Source organism: Mastomys coucha, unplaced genomic scaffold (genome assembly GCF_008632895.1).
Source record: "Mastomys coucha isolate ucsf_1 unplaced genomic scaffold, UCSF_Mcou_1 pScaffold8, whole genome shotgun sequence".
NCBI classification, from domain to species: domain Eukaryota; kingdom Metazoa; phylum Chordata; class Mammalia; order Rodentia; family Muridae; genus Mastomys; species Mastomys coucha.
The window spans coordinates 61,882,055-61,903,682 of NW_022196914.1; the positions used below are offsets into that span (position 1 = coordinate 61,882,055).

The 21,628-nt window shown below is 40.6% G+C and overlaps 2 long non-coding RNA genes across 2 annotated transcripts; one reads left to right on the top strand and one right to left on the bottom strand.

The window, feature by feature from the left end:
• Positions 1-97: 97 nt before the first annotated feature.
• On the top strand, positions 98-19,021 carry LOC116083252. Its single transcript, XR_004115650.1, has 2 exons — positions 98-282; positions 18,705-19,021. It is a non-coding gene; the product is annotated as an uncharacterized LOC116083252 (long non-coding RNA).
• On the bottom strand, positions 338-1,456 carry LOC116083253. Its single transcript, XR_004115651.1, has 2 exons — positions 1,239-1,456; positions 338-454 (listed from the first exon to the last, which is right to left on the bottom strand). It is a non-coding gene; the product is annotated as an uncharacterized LOC116083253 (long non-coding RNA).
• Positions 19,022-21,628: the final 2,607 nt, after the last annotated feature.

Consider the following 21,628-nt stretch of genomic DNA (forward strand, 5'->3'; position numbering starts at 1 on the left):
AACCTCAGTTCCGCTGTTTACTAACTGTGATGTCACAGAGCTGGTATATGCATTAAAGAGAGAGAGGGTGCTGATTGGATTAGAGTCTAGACCTACACTCTGAGGATGATACCTGGAGATTCAGATGCTGTCTGTTGACTGGCAAGTTTCCCAAGGGAACTTTTCCTTTTCATGTTTCCTGTCTCTCTGCCTTCTTGGATGTTCTGGGTTCTGAAGGACATTGTTTTCCTTGTCTCCTGTTACTAAGAGGTGTGGAAAATGTTGCTTATGAGTACTCTGTTGGTGAGTATAAGAATACCACTCAGAGCTCTGGAAACAAGGCCAGAGGAGCCCATTGTTGTGTCTAGCTTTGTTTCCTGGGAGGTGTATGGAGGCAGCAGGTTTTACCCAGCTTTTCCCCTGTGGTGACACTGTCCCAGATTTTCCCCTTTGGTGACACTGCTCTTCCTGAACCCTGAAAAGAAATGAAGAGACAAAAATTAACATTTCTGTGGTCGAGTTGACATTAAAATGGGGGGAAAAACACAACCAGAATTAGAATGTCCCATTCATTAGTCATTTTTTCTTCTCAAATTAAAATGTCCCCACAAGCAGGAAAAAAAGCAGGCCCTCAATGACCTCATAACTAATTATTTCCAAGGAATATATTTAATTCCCAGTGGGGAGGAATCTGGAATTGTTTTCCATTTCTCTAAGCAGCCTCATACATCCTAATGAAGGAGAATGTATACTATCTGAAGGGTTGCCTAAGGCTGACAGGGAGAGGTGGCTGACACATCCAGGAACCTTGTGAGATGCTGCTGGAGATCTCTTTTCTATTGCAAGCCATTGTAGGTTTTCAGACACTAATATCAATTAGTGTTTTTCCTCACAAGGTTTTCCCAAGCTTATACATAGGCAATTTTAATAGCTGCAGTACACTTTCTGAGCTGGTGCTTCTCAACCTGTGGGTTATGACCCCTTTGCGCAGTCAAGCAACCCCTTCACAGGGGTTGCCCGAGGCCATCGGAAAGCAAAGATATTTATATTATGATTCATAACAGTAGCAAAATTACAGTTATGAAATAACAACAAAAATAGTTTTATGGTTGGGGGTTCACCACACCATGAGGAACTGTATTAAAGGGTCCTAGCATTAGGACGGTTGAGAACCACTGGTCTAGTCCATCAGAAATGAATGTGTCAGACACCAACTATTGGTTTGGGATAAGAATGGAAACACTGGAATCTTTACTCACAATCAGATGATGGGTGGAAAGAGGGTCCAACTTGATACTTTCTACAATGACCTCTCTCTGCTCTGGAGCTTAATTAGAACTCTAACCGTGGACTCTCAAAGTCCCCTCCACAGTGCCAATATTGGCCTCAGCCCATCAGTGAGCAGAATAGCTCAGTGTTTATCCCTGTGGTTAGACGAGGGGGGGCATTTCTGAGCATGGTTGAAGTATCTTATGCTGTGTGTGACAAAGGAGGGCAATACAGCTCCATGACAATAACAGTCTAGCCATTGTGTGACTCCCAAAGTTAACAGACTAAACACATAGATCCTCATGGAGTGTAGCTGTGCCATCTTCACCCTGGGCTTCAGGGAAATGTTGGTTTGCAAACAAGGTCTCTATGCTTATTCCCAGTTTCCAGCTGTGTAAACACAAAAGGATCGTGTGGAGGCAGGATAAAACCCACCTCAGAAAATGTACACTAAATCTAACACTTTATAACTTAATTCCTCACAATTCTGATCACATCTATTCTTTATAGCAATAATTACATATAAATTATGTTCCAGAACATAAACAAACAAATCATTTTAGGGCCGATTAAATGATCAAACCTATAATTCTTCAGCTATATAAGCAATCTCCATGTGCTGTTTTAATGGTGTCTTGACATTCAGGGTTCTAATCTGAGTCACTGTTGAGAAGCATCTCTGTAGAATAACAGTTTAATTTTAAGGGGCTTGACCAGAGGAATATTTCTCAATAGGCCCCAAGACTAAGCTGAGTAACAGTTCTATCTCCAAATCTCAGACCCTGATCTCTGGAAACTTTGAATACCACTGAATATGATGAAATCTTTACAAAAGTGAAAAACAGGGATATAATATGCAGTAGGGAAATGATCTTGGATCACAGAGGAGGCACTACATGTCATTATATTTGGGTACTTAAAAGATGCAATGGGAGACTTGCAAGGCACAGAAGAGAAGGCTATGGGAAGTCAAATAAGAAAGAACTTAAAAGAAGCTGGCCTTGAAGAATAGGTTGATATCTCCATAAATCAAGAAATATTGAAGCCATCAGAAGTCAGAAGAGGTGAGACCTATTGGTGTTCCCCGGAACTTGCCTCTGTTTTCTACTTTGTAATGTTGATTTTGGGAGATATTTCCTTTGGAAATGTAAAGAAGTATTCTAGTTTAATCTGTCAAGTCTGGTCATTTATTATGGTACCCACAGGAAAAGCAAACAGGACAATACTCTCAGTCCATGAGAAAGAAGAACCAAAGTGTAGTGCCAACTTAATGCCAGTAGCTGTCTCTTGTTATCACTGAGTACAGTTTCTGACTCTCCCATAAGACACTTGGCCCCTCCCACAGATAAACCACCCCCTACCACCAGCTCTCTATCCATGCCTGGAAGCATAGGTCTCAGATTCTAGTTCTGTTTAAGATATGGAAAATGTTACCGCCACACATTGATACACACACACACACACACACACACACACACACACACACACACACACACACACAAGCTGGGGAGATAGCTCAATTGGTAAAGTACTCATTTTACTACCATTAGAACCTGCATTTTGTCCCTAAAAATAACAGATGAAGTGGTACCTACTTGTCAACCTGGAGCTAAGTAAATGGAAAGTGAGGAAACTTCTAAACTTGTTGGATGGCCACCTAACCTCATTCATTAATTCCAGGCCAATGAGAAGACTTGTCTCCAAGGAGGTGAATGGTATTCATGATGATGACTCCCAAGGCTGTTTCTTTGAACTCCATGTGCATGAGGAAAATTTTGCCATCTGTATGCTCTGCCTAATATGTCATTATAGATTGTTCCTGAGCATAATGTATCTGGAATAATTGGCTTATTCTTTTACCCTCTGAAATAGCTAAGCCATTTTGAGACACAGGTGTCACTATCTGTGTTTATACTTCTAAAATTACAAGATCCTCAGCTATTTGGAGTAGTATCACACTGACTTGTGTGATGTCAAGACTAGGAGCAGAAAGATGACTGAATTTCATTAGCTAGGGAGATGCCTGCCCAGTTTATCATTAATCTGTGTGACCAATGCAGATAGGGTTCAAATACATTCCAAGTGCCAAAATCAGTAGCCCATCTCACTTAGCATGTGGATGCCTTCATACCTATGCTTAGATCTGTGTGCTTGTTGAAGAGTCTCAGGATCTCCAGAAATTGACACTTGTCTCCAAGGGCCCTGACTCTTCAGTCAGGCTCTGCAGGCAAATTGTATGAGTTTAAGTCTCATTTATAATGCCAATAAGCTATGCAACCCTGAACATAATGTCTTTAAATTTCAGTATCTTCATGTGAAAGTAAGGATTGTAGTAGGTCTTATCTCACAGAGTTTGTAAGGACTCTTGAGAAATGCATGTAAAACATATTATGGTGTCTCACACTAAAACAGAAACCAAGAGAGAGATCCTTTTTAACTAGAGTCTTTCAACAGTGTTTATATGTATATATATATATATATATATATATATATATATGATATATATCTTCATCTTCATCATCCTCACAGATGACATGATTATAGAAAATATAATAAACTAAAAGTAACAAGGTATTTATTGTATTATATGAAAGCTCCAGAAGAGACAGAAACAGATATATAGATAGATAGATAGATAGATAGATGATAGATAGATAGATAGATAGATAGATAGATAGATAGATAGATAGATAGGACAGATGATTTTGAGAAGCTAAATTTTTTCATCCTTATGGAAGCAAAATTATTAGTAAAAGAGAATAAATGATGGAAACTATATTTTCTCTTAAATATACTTTTAGTTGCAGGAGAATTGTATGACTCTTCTTTTCTTCCCCCAGCCTCTCTCAGCTATCCTCCCTCGTCTGTCCAATGTCCCCCAAAATATAGTTTCAACAAGTATTATTACTTTTTCATTCCCTGTTTTGATTGCCATCACCCCATGGTGTTCTCCTTAGCCCCTGCTGCCCCCTTTCCTCTTCCTATGTTGCTTCTTTTCTACTTTCTCCTCATTTACAGGGAACCTGTATTATTAACTTTGTTGGAAATATATAGGAATTAGCCACCCTATGCTAAGTTAAGAGCCTTAGACTTTTGTAATGAACAGAATAAGGTAGCCTGTGAAGACACAGTGGGGAACATACAGGCAACAAAGACCACAATTATACTAACTTAAAATTAAGGTGGACATATATTAGTCACTTGTGTACAAATGGAAGCTTGGGCACTCATCAGAGATGTTGGCTCTTCCGATTACTGTTATGCTGTTTTTAGAGTGAATCAATTATCTCGGCTCAGTGTAGTAGTTAGAGTTCAAGTTTTCATTTGTCAGTTCCCAGATACATCAGGGAAGAAGTGATGCAAAAAGATCTGGCAAAGGGTACTCTCATCTTCTTAAGGGAAAGTAAGTAAGTCTCTATCACTTCTCACCTACTTCCCATTGGTCCAGCTACAACGTCCAGAATCTATTACTATGGGAGGAGAAAAAAAATCACTGTAATTTCGTATATCCCAGGTGCCAAAAGTCATTGTAATGAGTACTGCTGTAGCATTCTTTAGTATTGAAGTAAGATTACTGTTAGACTCAATGTAAAAGGAAGTGGCCATTTTTGCTTTTAAGCTGTTAATAAAAGTCAGCCTCCTTCTTTGACTCTGGATGTCTCCAAGAACTTCATATTATTGTGTTTCTTCCACAAAGTGGAATTAAAATTGGGTATGATGGATTGAGTCCAACCCTTCCTTTGAGTAGTTGCTTCAGTTATGGTTTTAAGCTTTGGCTTTCTCACTCTGGCAATGGATACCTGCATCCCAGCATGCTGTGGACAGCAGAAGTCATGAACTGCTTTCACCTAGCAGTTTCCACGTTTCAGAACTTCCTTTAAGGTACTTGATTTGTTTTAAATTGATTTCTGTACAGCACTAGAGAGAGGTGAGGGTCTTGTTTCTTCTTATTTTTTCAGACCACCTTTTGAAGGGGCCATTTTGTTTTTTGTTTTTGATTTTCCTCTTAACCAGTTTAAATTAAACAAAGAACTCAAAATCAAACACTGAATCTCCCCAAACAATCCAACCCATAGAGAGGCTAAATGAATGAGTAGACAGTTTTCAAAGGATGGAATGCATATAAACATATAAAAACCATTTGACACCATGACTGATCACAGGAATGCAAATTAAAGCCACAGTAAGATTCCAGCTTACTCTGATTTCAATGGCTACCATTAAGGAAGCAAAAAACAAATGTTGGTGAAGATATAGGGACAGGGGATGGAAATTTCTTCAGCCACTATGAAAATCAGTATGTAGACTCCTCAAGAAACACACACACACATACACACACACACACACACACACATGAGAGAGAGAAAGAGAAAGAGAGAGAGAGAGAGAGAGAGAGAGAGAGAGAGAGAGAGAGAGGACTTTGTGGCTCAGCTGTAACTTCTGAGTATGTACCCAAAAGATTCTAAGACAACATTCTACAAGTACATCAGCACATCTTTATGGCTGCACTGACCTTAAGAGCCAAGCTATGGAATCAACCTGGTGTCTACTGATAGGTTAATAGGTACAGAAAATATATTATGTATACATATATAATAGAATTTTAGACAGACATGAAAATGAAATTATATTATTTGTTGGGCAATTGATGCAACTGAAGATCATCATGTTAAGAGAAAGAAGTCAAGGCAGAAGGACAAGCATCACATGTTTCCTCACATTTGACAGTCATGACATTTAAATATTTGCATATAAAAACAAGAGATAAAAGCTTAGTTGGAGGGGGTGGGAGGGGAAGAGTCTAAAGGAGGACATGGGGCTAATTATTAAAGAGCATGGTATATTTTAAATAAATTTTCCAAATGAGACCAAGTGAAAACATACCAATGAAAATTAGATATCAGTACATACATAAAATGCCTGACTTATAGGCATAGTTGTTGTAATAAATAAGAGCAATTTTCTTTTAATGTGCATCACTGGAAGCTAGTCTCTTGTTTTCTATGTCCCATGGTGTCTCCTAAAGCCCTTTTCCTTCCTAATCTGGATTATTCTCCAATTAGTGTAAGAGTAGCATTAGAGTACTCTAGACACACTACCAATGAGAGCAGTGGCCATGCTGTGGAAACTGAGCAATTCACCTAAGCTTGGACTAGTACTCAGCTAGAAACACACAGAGCATACAGCTATGCCCAACTTATTACTATAACTGTCTATATTTTAGAGCCATCTATCATTATGGCTGAACCTTACATTTCTTTTCTTTTTTTTTTTTTTTTTAGTTTTTTGAGACAGGGTTTCTCTGTGTAGCCCTGGCTGTCCTGGAACTCACTCTAGACCAGGCTGGCCTCGAACTCAGAAATCCGCGTGCCTCTGCCTCCCAAGTGCTGGGATTAAAGGCATGCGCCACCATGCCCGGATGAACCTTATATTTCTTGAAGGAGCAGGGACAAATATGGTCTCTTAAGTCATTTTAAGATCCTAAGTAGGGGATTCCAGGTTGACAAAGGACAATATTTGTATATCAGGGTACTATTTAACCTGGTTAGCTTGCTTTTGCCATGCTTATCCTTGCTGACAACCTTCTGTTTTATCTCATAGTCACTGGGAGTGAGGTAATATTGGCTACAGTCTTTGTTAGTGTTGGCATAACAAAGTTCCACAAATGGTGGGCGTGTCACAAACGATAAACATGGATTCTCAGCCATGGAGGTTGGAAGTCAGATATTAGGTGTTGGCAGCTGGGGCTGGAACCTTCTCATGGTGGCTAGGAGTCCTGGGTGTTCCTTGACCTGTAGATATTTTTCCTTCATCTTTGCCTCTGCTCCCATAGCAGGTTCTCTCTGTATGACTCTGTGTCTCTTCTGTTAGAATAGTATCAGCCATATCCAGTCAGGCCCCATGCTTATAACATGATACTAAGATGGTTGTATCTATAAAAACGCTCACCAGTGGTAGAAGTTAGGGTCTTAACGTATCTTTGTCAAGGATGTGATTACATCTTTGCCATTTATATTATAAAATTTTATGAAACTAAAAAATAATTTATGCCAGGCACTGGTGGCAAATTCTAGCACAGCCATGGTTACACAGAGAAGCCCTGTCTTGAAAAACAAAACAAAAAAGGAAAGAATTTTTAACAAACTAAAAGTTCCCCTTAGTATGTCTCAGTCAGTTGTAATCGCTGTCTGATTACCTAGATTGGCAGGTGCATCTGGGCAAAGGAGTAAGCAGCTAAAATTGCAGACATTCAGGTCCCTGGGTGAGCTTAGGAAGTGTCTTGAAGATGGATGGCACTGCTGCAAAAACCCCTTCCCTTATCCCCAGTTATAAGGAAAGCTGGGGTTTTAGGGGAAGGAAGAGCCAGTTAAAACAGTTGCATAGTATATGAATGTATGGATCCTTGGTATGACTGCCTGCCTGTGAGTGACTCGTGTGCATGTCAATGCATGTGCATGTGAATGGATGTGCTGAATGGCTGTTGTGTGTTTCTGGGAGAGGCAAGGGAGGGGAGTGTCAAGGTGTTCCCAGCAGTTAGGAGACGGATGGGGAGAAAGGACCATCACAAGAACAGCCATCTAACTATACAAGGCTTGGACGTGACTTTCTGGTGAGAGGGAACACAAAAGATGATACAAAATTAGAAACCTAAAAGCCCATGCCAAGTCTATATCGGGTTGCCTTATGCTTCTCTTCCTCCAGTCTTTATGATGAATGGCTATAGGCCAGATCCAATCGTAGCTTTTGTCTCCAACTTCATTTTAATGAGAAACAAACACCAGTATTTTTTTATGTTGTCATATGTAGAAGACTCTATCCCCTCCACCTTTTATTTATTTCTTTTTTGGTTCTGCTCTAATATAAGAACAACTAAGCAGATTGAGAGCAACCTTGCCAAGAAAGTTGTACTGTGGGGTTGAAAATGCACAGAGGGGAGTTTTAGTCTGAAGACGTAAGGTATCAATGGAAAGTAGACATCAAAACCCCAGTGCGCAGACACATTCTCTGGTGGTCATTTTATTTGCCCTTAGCAATGAATCTCAACCTTCAGAGAAACAAACAAATTAAAAAAACTATTTGGGGAATTTATACCAGTGAAAGTCTCATTATCTTTACCAAGTCTACTTATTTCGACTTTGATCTCCTAGACTTCTAATATGCCATTTAAGGTGCTTGGCTGTAATTGAATGATCCCCAAGAACAAAATAGAATGGAAAGTGAAACTAGCTTTTAAGTTATTGTTCTTGGGACAAAAATGTAACACAAGAATTCCCAAGAACATACAACCTCAAATGGACATGAATAGCCTATATAACTTTTCCTATGGAAGATGCCAAACTGAGAGCTCATTCATGGATAGTGGTAGTAGTAGAGTGCTGTGGGATCTGCTAGTCCACAGATGTTTGCAGCTGCATTGCTTCTGCTACATGGCTGGGTCTGTGTTTATTCCTTTCCGACTTCAGCATACCCTTTCAACTCCCCTGAATCAGGAGAGAGTGTCAGGAGCTGTGCTGCCTCCTCAGCTGGTCATAGAATGCACTGAGGCTGTGAATTTGGCTCCATTTCTTTACCTAAGGTATTGACTTCTCTTTCTCCCTCCTTCCCATCTTCTCTTCCCTTTCTTCCCACATACTATTTCTCTCCCTCTCTCAGTCCCTTATCTGTTTTCTTCTCTCTCCCCTTCTCCATTGCTCTCTTCCCTGTTTCTCTCTCTTTCTTCCCCTTTTCCTGGCTCATTGCTGCTTATACTTGGAACCCTGGGCACACACTCTGAGGAAGACGAGGTCTTACAGGGATGCCATTGGTGACATTCTAGCTGAGAAGGCTAACAGATCTGCAAATGGCAGTAACAGTGGCTTGGCTAGGATTGAAAGCCTTCGGATGGTTTCAGCACTCAGCCTGCAAATTTTCTAATTGCACCTTCAGATCCCATGCCCTGTCTTAAATCATTTGTTCTGTGCATGTTTGTATTCATGTGTGCAGGATAGATTTTCACACATGTGTATAAGTGTATGGCACAAGTGTATGGCCACCATCTTTAAGATCATTAGCCCAGAGCTTATTAGTTAAGATAGGCTGATTGGCTACCAAGTCCAAGAAATCCTCCTGTCTCTGCCATCCCAGAGCTGGGATTACAAGCATGCCACCACACGTGGCATTTTTATTTAGGTTCTAGGAATCAAACTCACATCCTCCTGCTTGCAAGGCCAGTCAGTGTCTTACCAATTGAACTGCCCGAGCTTCCTCTAGGCCCTCCCTGTGAGAATTTCTCTCCTGAAGGATGTACTAATGTTATTTAATGCCACTAACTTTAGGGAGCTAGTTATCAACTTTTTATTTGAGACAGGGTCTCATGCAGCCCAGGTTGGCCTCAAATTTGCTATGTACCTGAGACTGGCCTTGAACTCCCAATCCTCTTCCTTCATTTTCCCACATACTGGGATTACAGTTATGAACCACCATGGTTGGTTTTGGAAGTCATTTCCTATGCAGACATAGCTTATAATTTTCACAGGACTCCAGGATGCCACCACATCACCTATTCAAGAAGGTATGAGGTTCTGTGTCATGTAGAGTTCTGTAGTCTAGTATTCTGGTCCCTTATAGAATAGTTTTCTTGTTTTAATTTTTCTCAACCATGTACACACCAACAGCTCTCAAGTCTTACTGTATATGCAAATGATGTGAAGATGCTGTTGAAATGTAAGGTTTGGTGTAATTGTTTTGGGGTAGATTTAGAGATCTTGTTTTTTCCACTCCTTTTCCCCCTCTCGTTCTTTTTTGAAGTGTATGCTTGCTGGTGTGTGTGTGTGTGTGTGTGTGTGTGTGTGTGTGTGTGTGTGCGTGCTCATGAGTATGGAGATGAGTATCCTCAGGATTAAAAGCATATGCCATCATGCCATTTTATTTGCAACTAGTAACTAGAACTTTGGCTTGTTTTTAGTGACTTTTATGCGAGGTAATGTGGCTTTATGGAAATGACCCTAAGAGACACTGACATAGTTGTGAAAGACCCTCCGGATGTGTGCTGTGAATATGCGCTGTGGATGTATGCCATGACCACTCCTTACCGCACGACAGTGTTTGAAACACAACCCATGAAGTCCATATCTTTACTCCCTCCTGCTTGGTTCCTAAAGCACACTGCTTTAGACATCTTTCTCTTGGTTACACTTTAGTTAAGCAAGAGTCCTAATCCAGAACAGTCTAGAATGGTGAATAGAGAGCATCCTTGCACTACCAGAAGGCTCGGGGAAGAGGATGAAAAAGATGTGCTCACATGCTTCCATTCACCTTGGGACCTTCAACAATCAGAGGCCTTTCAAGTAAAAATATAAGGAACTCTGACTCATGTGGGTTTAAACCATAAAGAAGTATATTGTGTGACATAATTGGAAACCCAAGGGCAGAGTGGATGGCAGAGGAAGCTGACTTGGTTGTTCAGCAATACCTTGAAAGTCCCTTATTCTATTTTTGCTCTCCCATGCTTTTAACATTAGCTTTATCTTCATATCTGTAGCAAGATGGCAAAGGTGTTCCAGATGGTATATGCTGCTGTGGGAATCTATGTGGAGAAGACACTCTCTTTCTGCAGTTCTTTTGTGGAAGCAAGGAGAGTCTCTGCAGCAGTGTTAGTAATTATAGATTTCTATGTGTCTTTTTGGTTATGATTATGTCACATGACCACTGAATAAGTATGAAAGGGAAAATGGGATATTTCCCTACACTTAACAGATCCATCAAGGCTTAGGGGTGAGATCAGCCCTTGCATGGGCTTTGGAAATGGGTAGTTATATATGAATAAAATTGGGGTCCTAACTAAAAAGCCATGGAGACAAATCTAATGTCTGCTAGAAATTCAAAGCTTGAATGAGGTTTGGGGTGGAGCTGTTGTTGAAGCCTCCAGATTAGGAAAAGTGCTGTGGAAAAGGTCAGGGTTGATGACCTACTGATCAAAGCATCACTGTAAATGGAGCAGTCCCAGGGAACTCCATATCAGCTTAGTGCTCCACCCACCAAGGGTCATGCTGACAATATAACATGATGTTTCCAATTATCCCTACCCCTTCCAAGACATACAGACACTCAGAGACTACCCCTCTTTCTCACATACTATGAAAGAAGCTAAGAGGTACTAAAAGAGACAGTAGGCCAGTAAAGTTCAGAGTAGCATCTCATAAAAATAAAATAAAACAAACTTTATTATCCATGGTGTGTATATGTGTGTGTGTGTGTGTGTGTGTAATCATGCATATCCTAGCATAAGTATTGAGGTAAGTGCAGGAGTTGCAGAGTCAGTAGTCATTTATCTTCTTCCTTTATGCATTCTAAGGATGAAACTTGGGTTGTCAGGGTTGCTTGGCATTTGCCTCTACCACAAGCCATGATGAGATATCCCACTTTTGAGTGTAAGAGCCTTCTCTCCTCTAGAGATACTCCCAAGTCTTGCATTCCATGAGACCATCCTGGATCTGACCTTTGCCCACCTTCTTGGCCATTCCACTGTGTCATAGGGCTGCTTTTGTTCACACTTAGGTTCCTGATTCCAAATGAATTTGAAGAACATTCTTGTGGCTGGCTGTGCCTTCAGAGATTTATCCCAGAGACAATCCAAGTGTGATGTTGTCCTCCCCTTCTCTAAAGTATGCAATAGGGCTGGAGAGGTGGTTCAGTGGCTAAGAGCACCGACTGCTCTTCTGAAGGTCCTGAGTTCAAATTCCAGCAACCATATGGTGGCTCACAACCATCTGTAATGAGATCTGATGCCCTCTTCTGGGGTGTCTGAAGACAGCTACAGTGTACTTACATATAATAAATAAATAATTAAAAAAAAGTATGCAATAAAGCTACAGCAAACATTCAGCAACGTCAGGGGTTCTTTGTTTTTCTCTTAAATATCGTTCTCCAGAGTCCCTTTTTAAAATCTTACTCTTTAATCATCAAATTCCAAGAACTGAGCCATCCAAGGTCTGAACATTGTCTTGCTCTAAGTCACTGCTTCTCTATTACCTAGTGACTGCCCACAAGTCTCCCTATTTAAACAAACAAACAAACAAACAATGAAACAAACCCAGCCAAGACTCAAGTCTGTGCATCCAGGCTGGAACCATGTATCTCTGTGTCTCTGACATCACCCCTCTGAAATGGGTTGGCCCCGTGGAAAGATGGATGTTCCCATGGCCTAACCTCTAGAACAGCCTTTCTTGAGCTGCTTTGTGACTTTCTGCCTGCTTCCTCATCCTTGCTCCTCAAAAGCTCTGTTTTTGGAATTGTCTTTTCTTCTATTATTTGTGTCTTATCCAGTATTCCTGACAGAGTTTCTGAGTTCATCAGATAATGTGTGTATCTCATCCCCTCTGTCACTCAAAACACTTGTCTCTGCCTGTCATATCTTTCTCCTTGACAGGACTATTCAACTCTTCTCTCTTAAATGTTCTTTCTCTCTTGACTCACATACTTCTTATATTTTTGGTTGTGAGCCTAGCCCTTAATGGTTGAGCCATCTCTCCAGCTCAACTCATACACTTCTTGTAACACAATGACCAATCAGCTTAGAATTGTCTGGAGGCCTTATAATAATAAGGTTCAGAATTTCCAAGGCTATTTCAGTCCCTCAAGTCTGATGCCAAATTACCAAAAAAAAATGCAATCCCAAGCTCATGTCCTGAACACTGAATTAAAGCCTGGGAAGAAACACGGTGTGTGTGTATATGTGTGTGTACATGTGTGTATGTATGTATATGAATGTGTGTATATGTATCAGTATGTGTGTGTATGTGTGTGTATGTATGTGTGTATGTATGTATGTGTGTATGTATGTATGTGTGTGTGTGAATATGTACTATAGATGAGCTACAGGTGGGAAGCATCGATTTGCTGCCTCTCAAGTTTTTATGCAGTTCTCTGGTTCCAGATGTCCAAGTAGCCATGGTGAAATAACTCTTGCAGTGGTGGTTAAATTAGAAATGAAAGCCGACACAGTGCTCTTGGGTTTGGGAACAAAAATTCATTTGTAAGCCACACAGTATGACTATTTGGTGGCATCAGCAATAAGATGCTGAGAAGTAGGTATTAAAGTCTTGAGTTAATGATAGCATCCAGCATCGTGTGATAAGTAGAATAATTAAGGAGGCATTAACCTAATTATCATTACCATCAACAAATACCCACAGAGTGCCTGTTTTGTTTAGGACACCAAAGTTTGCCATTGGAGGATCCAGAAATAAACACCTTTCACCTGGCATCACTTACAAGACAGCTGAGAAAGAACACATCTACAGATGTGCTGACATAGCTATTTTCCAAGGAAGGTTTTCCAATCTTGTTTCATGTATATTTTTTCTGTGAACTCGTTCACCACAGTTATTAAGGGGCTGTGATATACCAGACACTGTGCTGATCCTATGAGGGGAGAGTGTGGCTTCCCAGAAGTGATTAATAAAGATGGTCCCACTGCAGGATAACAACACATCTACCCAACAACAGGACGAGGACTAAATGGAAAATATACTAACCTATATGAGAGTATAGAGAAGGGAACTCTCTTCCTATAAGTCCAGGTAAACCTGTCCCATGATCTAAGAAAGAACTATATGGCAGGTACTACATGTCACATTACACTGTCTTCTTTAGTATAATTTCATCTTTTACCCAACAGGACATCAGTAGGCACATATTCTTATCTAGTGTTACAGACTTCATGGATTCCTGGTAAGCAAGGCTTCCTGGAAAGATGATATCTCCCCCCAAACCCCACCTTGCAGACCAAAGCATCTACTTTCAGGGACCATTCTGATTTTCATGGGAGAGGGGTTGCATAGTTTGTGGTTGCAAGAAGGACTTAGTTACCAGTGACTGACTCCTCAGGAGAAACCAAAAAGAGAGAGGTCAACACCAAGATGACCCAGTTAAAAATTTGGCTAAGGTTTAGGGCTTGAAAAGCACACAAGGTGTGTGAATTCACCTGTGTTGAATTCCCAGTAGCTTTTCCTGGGAGATGTGAAAAATGTCTGCTTAACTCAGAGTATGCACCAATGGCAGCCCATAGAAATGATTCTACCCAACTCTAGCTTGGTGAACAATGAGTTTAAGTGGTCTTAAGTGGAACATGGGTGAGGAGTATCTGTCAGACTATGGGCAACTTCTGGGCAGTATATATGTCCTGTGCCCTCCAGCAATCAACTGCTCGTATATATCCTGGGGGAGAGGGAAAAGGGGAAAAGGGCCCTCTAGTGACTACTTCGATGTCCCTGAGTGAAGAGACCCTTGTATGTTCTCCTAAGCCTGAACTCCTATTATAAGAGAATCTTTAGGGACTACATCTTCTGAGACCCCTCTTATAAGTAATCATAGCTGTTGTCAAGCAATGTCTGGAAGACAGAGTTCTACAAGGCATACACTGTATTTCAAATTCATTGAACTTGTTGTTGCAGAGGACATGAATAATCCCATATCCTCGGAGGTTGAGGCAGGATGACCACAAGTTCAAGGCCAGACTGGCCAGTGTAGAAAGAACCCGCCTGAAGAAGGCAAAGAAATAAATAACAATAAAATGTCCGCTATAATCTGTAGAGGAAGAAGAGTTGTGAAATTTTAGGGTTCAGTCAGGACTCCTTGGGGGAACCTTTGACCAAAACATAGAGAGCTTTTCTAAAATAGAACCATTAAAGAGGAGGAGGAATGATGTGTGAGCTCTTTGGGCTGTGTGTGAGAAGAAAACTCATTGTCCAGTGTTGTAGAACCAGCAAACAGGAGATCCAGCACTTAGAACCAGGCTCCTAACTAGAGAGCTATTCTTGAAGGATACATTTGAGAGGAGGCCTGTAGCCCGCGTGGTCCTCTCGCCGGAAAGAAGACACGCGGACACTCTAGGTTCCTTCTGCAGCAACTGTTTTATTGTCTCCATCCATGGTGGAAAAAAGGGGTCGAGCCCAAAATCCGCACTGCTTATATACACCACAGTGCATGTATCTGCCCACAGCATGGTGTGTCTGCTCATGATTGGCTGTTCGCTCATTACCCTACGTAACGCCCCGGGATGGGCTGTGACATGGCGTCCTTTCACTCTACACACATGCGCCAATAGTTGTCTACACACATGCGCAAACAGTTGTCCACTAGGAGTTAACAGCGGAAGTAGGCGCCATCTTGCCATGGCGAATGCCTCTCAAGATTCACGGCTCCCAACAGAGGCCTTTATTAAAATGGGGGAAATGGGTGGAAAGGGGGATAGAGGCACGCCATTCCAGAGACAGGTGTGACTAAGGCTGGATGGGGAGACAGGATCATGTGATTTGTGTAGCTTGAGTAAGGGAAGTTACAAGTGATTGAGCCTGGAAAGGCCATTTAAGGGAGACTCCAGTGTGCCTTGCAAAGGCAGAGCCTCCAGGTCTCCCTTAACCCAACCTTCCTGCTTTTGGATAAATATAAAGATTTACTTTATTGAAAATATATTGATTTACTTTATTTACTTTATTATTGAAATATCAAATATATTTTGTCTAAAAAAATCACAGCAATGGAAATTTCTAGAATATTATTTTCAGAGCTCATTTTTCAGTTTTGTTAGTTCATTTTCTATCTTTACTGCCTTGGGATAGAGCCTGCAGCTAGGAGGTAAGAGAGAGGCTATCACACCTCTGTGTAAGAAGTGAGCAAGCACAGGGGACAGATATAAGAGCTGTTTCAGAGGGGGAACAGATGCAGGCTCCCACAGTGAACTATTGGATGTCCAAGCTGCCTTGACTATGGAAGATTGTACTTTGAATGGAGACACTGTCCTAAGCCAACCCTATACACAAAGATATATTCTAAGTACAACGGGACCCAAGTGGGTGCGTTTTATTCACATAAGGAGCTGTTTCATGTCAAAATGAAGGAATACACGATTTTAATTGATACTCCCTCAAAGGGACTAGGTTTTTTTCCCAGATGGACATCAACTGTTACAACAACTTCTAATGATTGCTGGACTCATGCTGTACACCACACACAGTATGCGGTACTTCGGGCGTACTTCACCAAACCTTTCAACTCTGTGAATTAGTGCTTTCATTATCTTCATGTACTGATGGGGAAACAGAGGCATACAAAGAGGTGGCCTGAGGTTTCATAGCTGATAGAGTTGTCCTTAGATTGAGAGTCTGTCTAGCACCAGTCAACCAGAATGGGAAAAGAACAGAGCTGAGTGGTGGTGTCCCTAAGTAGAGTCAGGCTTCCTAGACATCATCAGTATACCCATCCAGACCCCATAGATCCACTACCTCTTAGTAACTCATTTAAATATTGAATCCATGAATGGATGAAGTCATAGATGCAGGCACCCTCATGATCCAGTTACGGATCCCCTAAGAGCCCATCTCAGAACACTGCTTGTACTGGGGAATGCACTTTGAATCCATAAGCCTTTAATGTCGAAACTACAACATTGAGGGGAGAAAGAGCATGCCCTTCACTATTGTGATTCAGACACAAGAATTTTGAGCATCATTTAAACATTAATTTTCAAAATTTAGCAACTTGGGTTGCAAGTGTAAAAGAAATGTTATAAGTAGCATTTAAATACTACATTCTTTTAACACTAAAAGCTAAGTTCTTTTCTTTCCATTTGTATGCTACATACAAGAAATAAATCTACCTTGTCTCCTATAGCAGCCTTTATTTAAACTGGATTATTGGGGCAGGGGAAACCTATATAATGCATTCTGGCCTTAAACTTAATAAATGCAATCATTGAAAATGTAATAAACATTCATTTTAAAATCACTTACAGATTATTTCTAATAGATCTATGACCTAAATTTCTGCAGATAAATTTGCCCGAAATTCTTATGACACACTTGGCTATTGCTAAACTCTATTCTTGGTAGTTTAGACCCTAAATCTAGACGTCAGGTCTCTGTTGAAATCTGATAATGATCAACCTCAGAACTGTGTTATATGGCCCTAGAAAGGGAAAAGGGTGAGAAACTCTGAGACAGTTGCAATTTGTTACCATGGATCTGGCAAAGACTTAGCACTCTATGGTAGAACAATTTGCTCCCATGTAACTGATAGAGACCCAACAGGTGATGGCACAACGAACCTACAGTTCTTTGAAGAAACAGTTAAAAAGAATGCAATCATTTATGAATTCAGGAGCAATCACAGGGTTAATCATGATGCTATCACTGAAAGTTTCCCAAGTAGGAAAAAAAGCAGAATAAAGTTCTAAGTCACCCAAAATTAAGTCAGATGAAACCCAGAATGCTTTGCACATACATGGTGATGCTCTCATTAGAAAGGAGGACTCAGTAGAGGGCAGTCCACCCACAGGCCCAGTCTTGTGGGCTCTGTGACTCTTAACTATGAATATGTAATGGAACAGATTTATTCTCACAGGGCCTTCTAATCCTTCAGTCCCCTGAGATGTTTTGGTTTCCCTGAAACAAAAGCATCTGCTTCTAAGTACCAGGAAAGCAAGAATGACTACCGCAAGGCTGCTGTACCTCCCTCACTGGACCTTTTTACATCTTTCATGCCAGGAACCCCTTTCCACTTACTTTCAGAAGTTGTATCTATCACTCTTTGGAAAAAGGGGGTGGATGAAGACATATTTGCATATATGTGGAGGACAAAGATTAATTTGTATCCCTATCTCCCACATGATTCTAAGGGTATCATCTTGATCATCCTGAGGGTCCCAAGACATCTCCTGCCAGTTCTTTGGAGGCAGATGGGATTGTCTGTGTTGTTGATTGTTCTTTCTTCATGCTTTTGTAGAAATACTTGTGAGATATCTCAGGGAAAAGGCCAGCTACTCTTTTCCATAGGTTCTCCCCTTTGCTGATGCTGAAGGTGTCTGAGTAATTGCTGCAATGAGAGAGGCGGTAGAATTCATTGTATGCCCCTGCTTTGTGAACATTCAAGATTGCTGCTCTGTTTCATTGTCAAACTCTGCACCTACAGGGAGTTTCCTGTCATCACTACATCCTTTGAGAATTCACTGTTGGTCAGTGAGAATAAAGTAGGCAAGGAAAAAGTCAAGGAGGAGGAAGGGAGAGAGAAGAAGGGGATAGCAGAAGAGGGAAGTAAGAAGGGGGAGAAAAGAAAAGAGAAAAGAAAAGAAAAGAAAAGAAAAGAAAAGAAAAGAAAAGAAAAGGGTTTCAAAAATAAGTTTACTCATTTGCCAGACCTTACTTAAACAACCACAGAAGGATATAGTGGCTCTATTAGTTTCTTTGGTAAAAGCTCGATGGCCTGTATCTAGTAATTGTGTACTCAGGATTCCCTGCACAGAAGACACAAAATATACTGCCCAAAGTAAGGATAAATAGGCAGATGACCCATTAGGTGCAAGGGGGAGTGAATATTTAAGAAGTAAAACTGTAGTGACAAGCACATGAGGCATTGCATGTAAACCTTTGCGTGTGCACAATGATGGCATTAGATAAAAATTCTCTATTGTTTCCACCTAGGTCCATTGTCAAGAATGAATGGTGAAAGGACAAGTGAGAACCTAAGTATTCAGTGAAACCGAGCGTTGAAGGCTGAGAGGCAAGGGACTGGAGGTTGGTAGCAAGCTGATTTCTGAAAGCTTCAACCAGGAATGTGTAAGAGGGGCTAAAAATAAACCAGTTGTGAAGCATCAGATTCCTTCTGCATCATCTCTTTATGACTCAACTGTCCTCTTTGCAGAAGTTGGGAATTCACAAGCATCACAACAGACCTTTAGAGTAGGCAAGAGCCAGTCCCCTGGGGTTCAGCATTTGTTCATTCATTTAATAAATATTTTCCATCTAGTATGTGTCACTTTACTAACATTGTGGAATGGAAATAAAACACAACCCACAGCCTTTACCTTTAGAACTTACTTTAAAGCCTAATTAATTAGGGAGAGATATTATTAGCATTTAAACAACTAAGATAAATGGTAATGAAAAGGATAACACAAAAATTGTCATAGCTGGCAATGGTGCTTCAAGCCTATATTTACACAAGTAAGAGAGTCAAGATCCTAAGATCAAGATCACCCTGGTCTACATAGTGTGTTTGAGACCAACTAGAGGGTAGACAATGAGACCCTATGTCAACAAAGCAAAGCAAAACAAAATAATGGAAGGACAGGAGACAATATAAGGTCAAGCTCTTGAAGAATGGGATTTATGGACCCTCTTACTGTTTAGAACCATCACATTCCCCATCCCATTACAGAGGCCATAATCCTTTAACATTAGCCTGCTTAACTGACCAAATGGACCACTTCACCAAACTGGTCAATCAGGCTCTTTCCTGGGAATTTAAAATTGAACCACTTTGGTTTGGATGGCTTCCTTTGTAAAGGAAATGAGAAAATAAGTAACAGTCATTTTCTACAATGACCAAGTAAAGACTGTTAGTTGCAGAGAAGAAAAAGGATGAGCCAAGTCAGTATGATGAAATGGAGACAAGCAGAACAGAGAAGACACTGTAGCTCCCCAATGGACTCTCTTCCTTGTTGGAGTATCTCTGTTGCTCAATTTTCTCCCTCTGAGGTCATGAGACACTTATATCTGTAATAGTTCATTTGAACCTCACAGGTTCCTTAAAATCCTGGGGATTCTAGATCCATGTTTGGGGTGCTTTCCTAAGCCCTACCTCCCTGGCCATATACATTACTATACATGTGTACACGTGTATATATAGTATATATACATACTCCCACCAAAGACTTTTCCTTCTAAATGTTCTCACCATTTCAAATGAGAAATCACTGTTGTCAATTTGACAAACTTCAAGTTTTGGAGAATAAAGGAAATCTTGCCAAAATGATTTGACTAAGAATGAACCCTTTTTAAAAATAAGTCCACTGATGGGTCTAAAGAGTAAGACATATAGATTTACTCTATAGTTTCTTCATGCTATAAAATCCAGACTGGAGGATGATACATTCCTATGGAGAAATCACAAAGACTATACGGGGAAAGTTTCTTAATTAATGTTAAGCTTATCATAGTTCAGAGGCTAAGTCTTATTTCAAAATTGAATCTATGGACTTGGGAAAATGAGTTTGTACACTTTTGAATGACCACAGAAATTTCCATAGGTGTTAGGAAATCCTCCTCATATAAATTAATTTGGTGAATTTCCACTGCAAAAGGCTCTTTTCATGACCACAAGGACAGGACAGATACAAGGGTTCTTAAAGCCACGCTTTTGTTATATGTCTACAATTTAAATTAAATGACCAAGGTTACTCACCATGTCTTCAACACACATTGCCAGGGCACTGCTACATTAAAGCTGAAGGGCATGAGTGTGGCTGCTGTTTTATTATCTACTCAGCTTGTATTTCCTGAGTGTCTTGACGCACTATGAGGACAAGATGACTGTCTACCAGGTGCTGGAGTAATGTATTTCTAATGGCTCCTACAGCTACTCCAAGAGTCAACTCTGGTTTAATGCTCCGCAAGAAGGAACTGAGAACCTGGCACATAGTAGGTGTTCAAAATGCTGTTGAAAGAGAATGTGAAGTCTTCAATCTCCTCTGGTAATAGTAATAACAACGCCATATGTTTAACTTCGGTCTGTGTTGCCATGAAAAGAAGTCATTTTCTTACTTTTACAAATAAAAGGAGCTATCTAGGGAATTTCTCCAATCAGCCAGCATTTACTGGGTACCAGTGGGCAGTGGTTGTAGTTTTCTGTCCTCCAAAGAGACACTCATGCTTTAACCTCCATCTTCTAACAGCAGCATATACTGCCCTCCCCACCCCATTGCTTTGTTGACTTGGCTAGATGGATAATTACGCAGCTAAGCACCAATGCCTTTGAAAACATCTTCCTTTCACCCTCAATTATTCCAAGAGGGGAGAGAGGGAGGTATCTGGTTGGTAAAAATGTCAAGGCCATAACAACCCTGATTTACTTGAATACATGAAATGAAACAAGCAAAGTGTTAACCAACATCTCCTTTGAAATGGCATTGGGTCGGATTAGCTCAGGGGAGGGCATCCTTAGAGGGAGAAGAGCCATTAATCACTGTCTTCAACAATCCAAGTTGAATATCTTATTGTTTAATTATTTTTAATCTTTTGGAAATACAGAACCGCCCCTGGGTATTTTCTTTTCTCTGTCCCTCCTACAGAGCTGCCTGCTCTGGGAGCTGAAGGCCTCCTGTGTATTCCTTGAACTGAATCCAAATTCATTACAGATCTACTGTAAAGTAGACATAGATGATGTGGCTGGTGGGGAGGGAGGGGGAGAGGGGACGAAAGGAAAGCTACCATAATAGTAAGTAGCCAGGGCCAGTTTAAAAAGTTGAAAGGTGATCTTTGACCTTCTCATGACTCATAAAGCACTTTATGACTCCTACCCCATTAGCCAAGAATTCTCAAGCTCAACAAAAGGGCTTTTTTTTTTT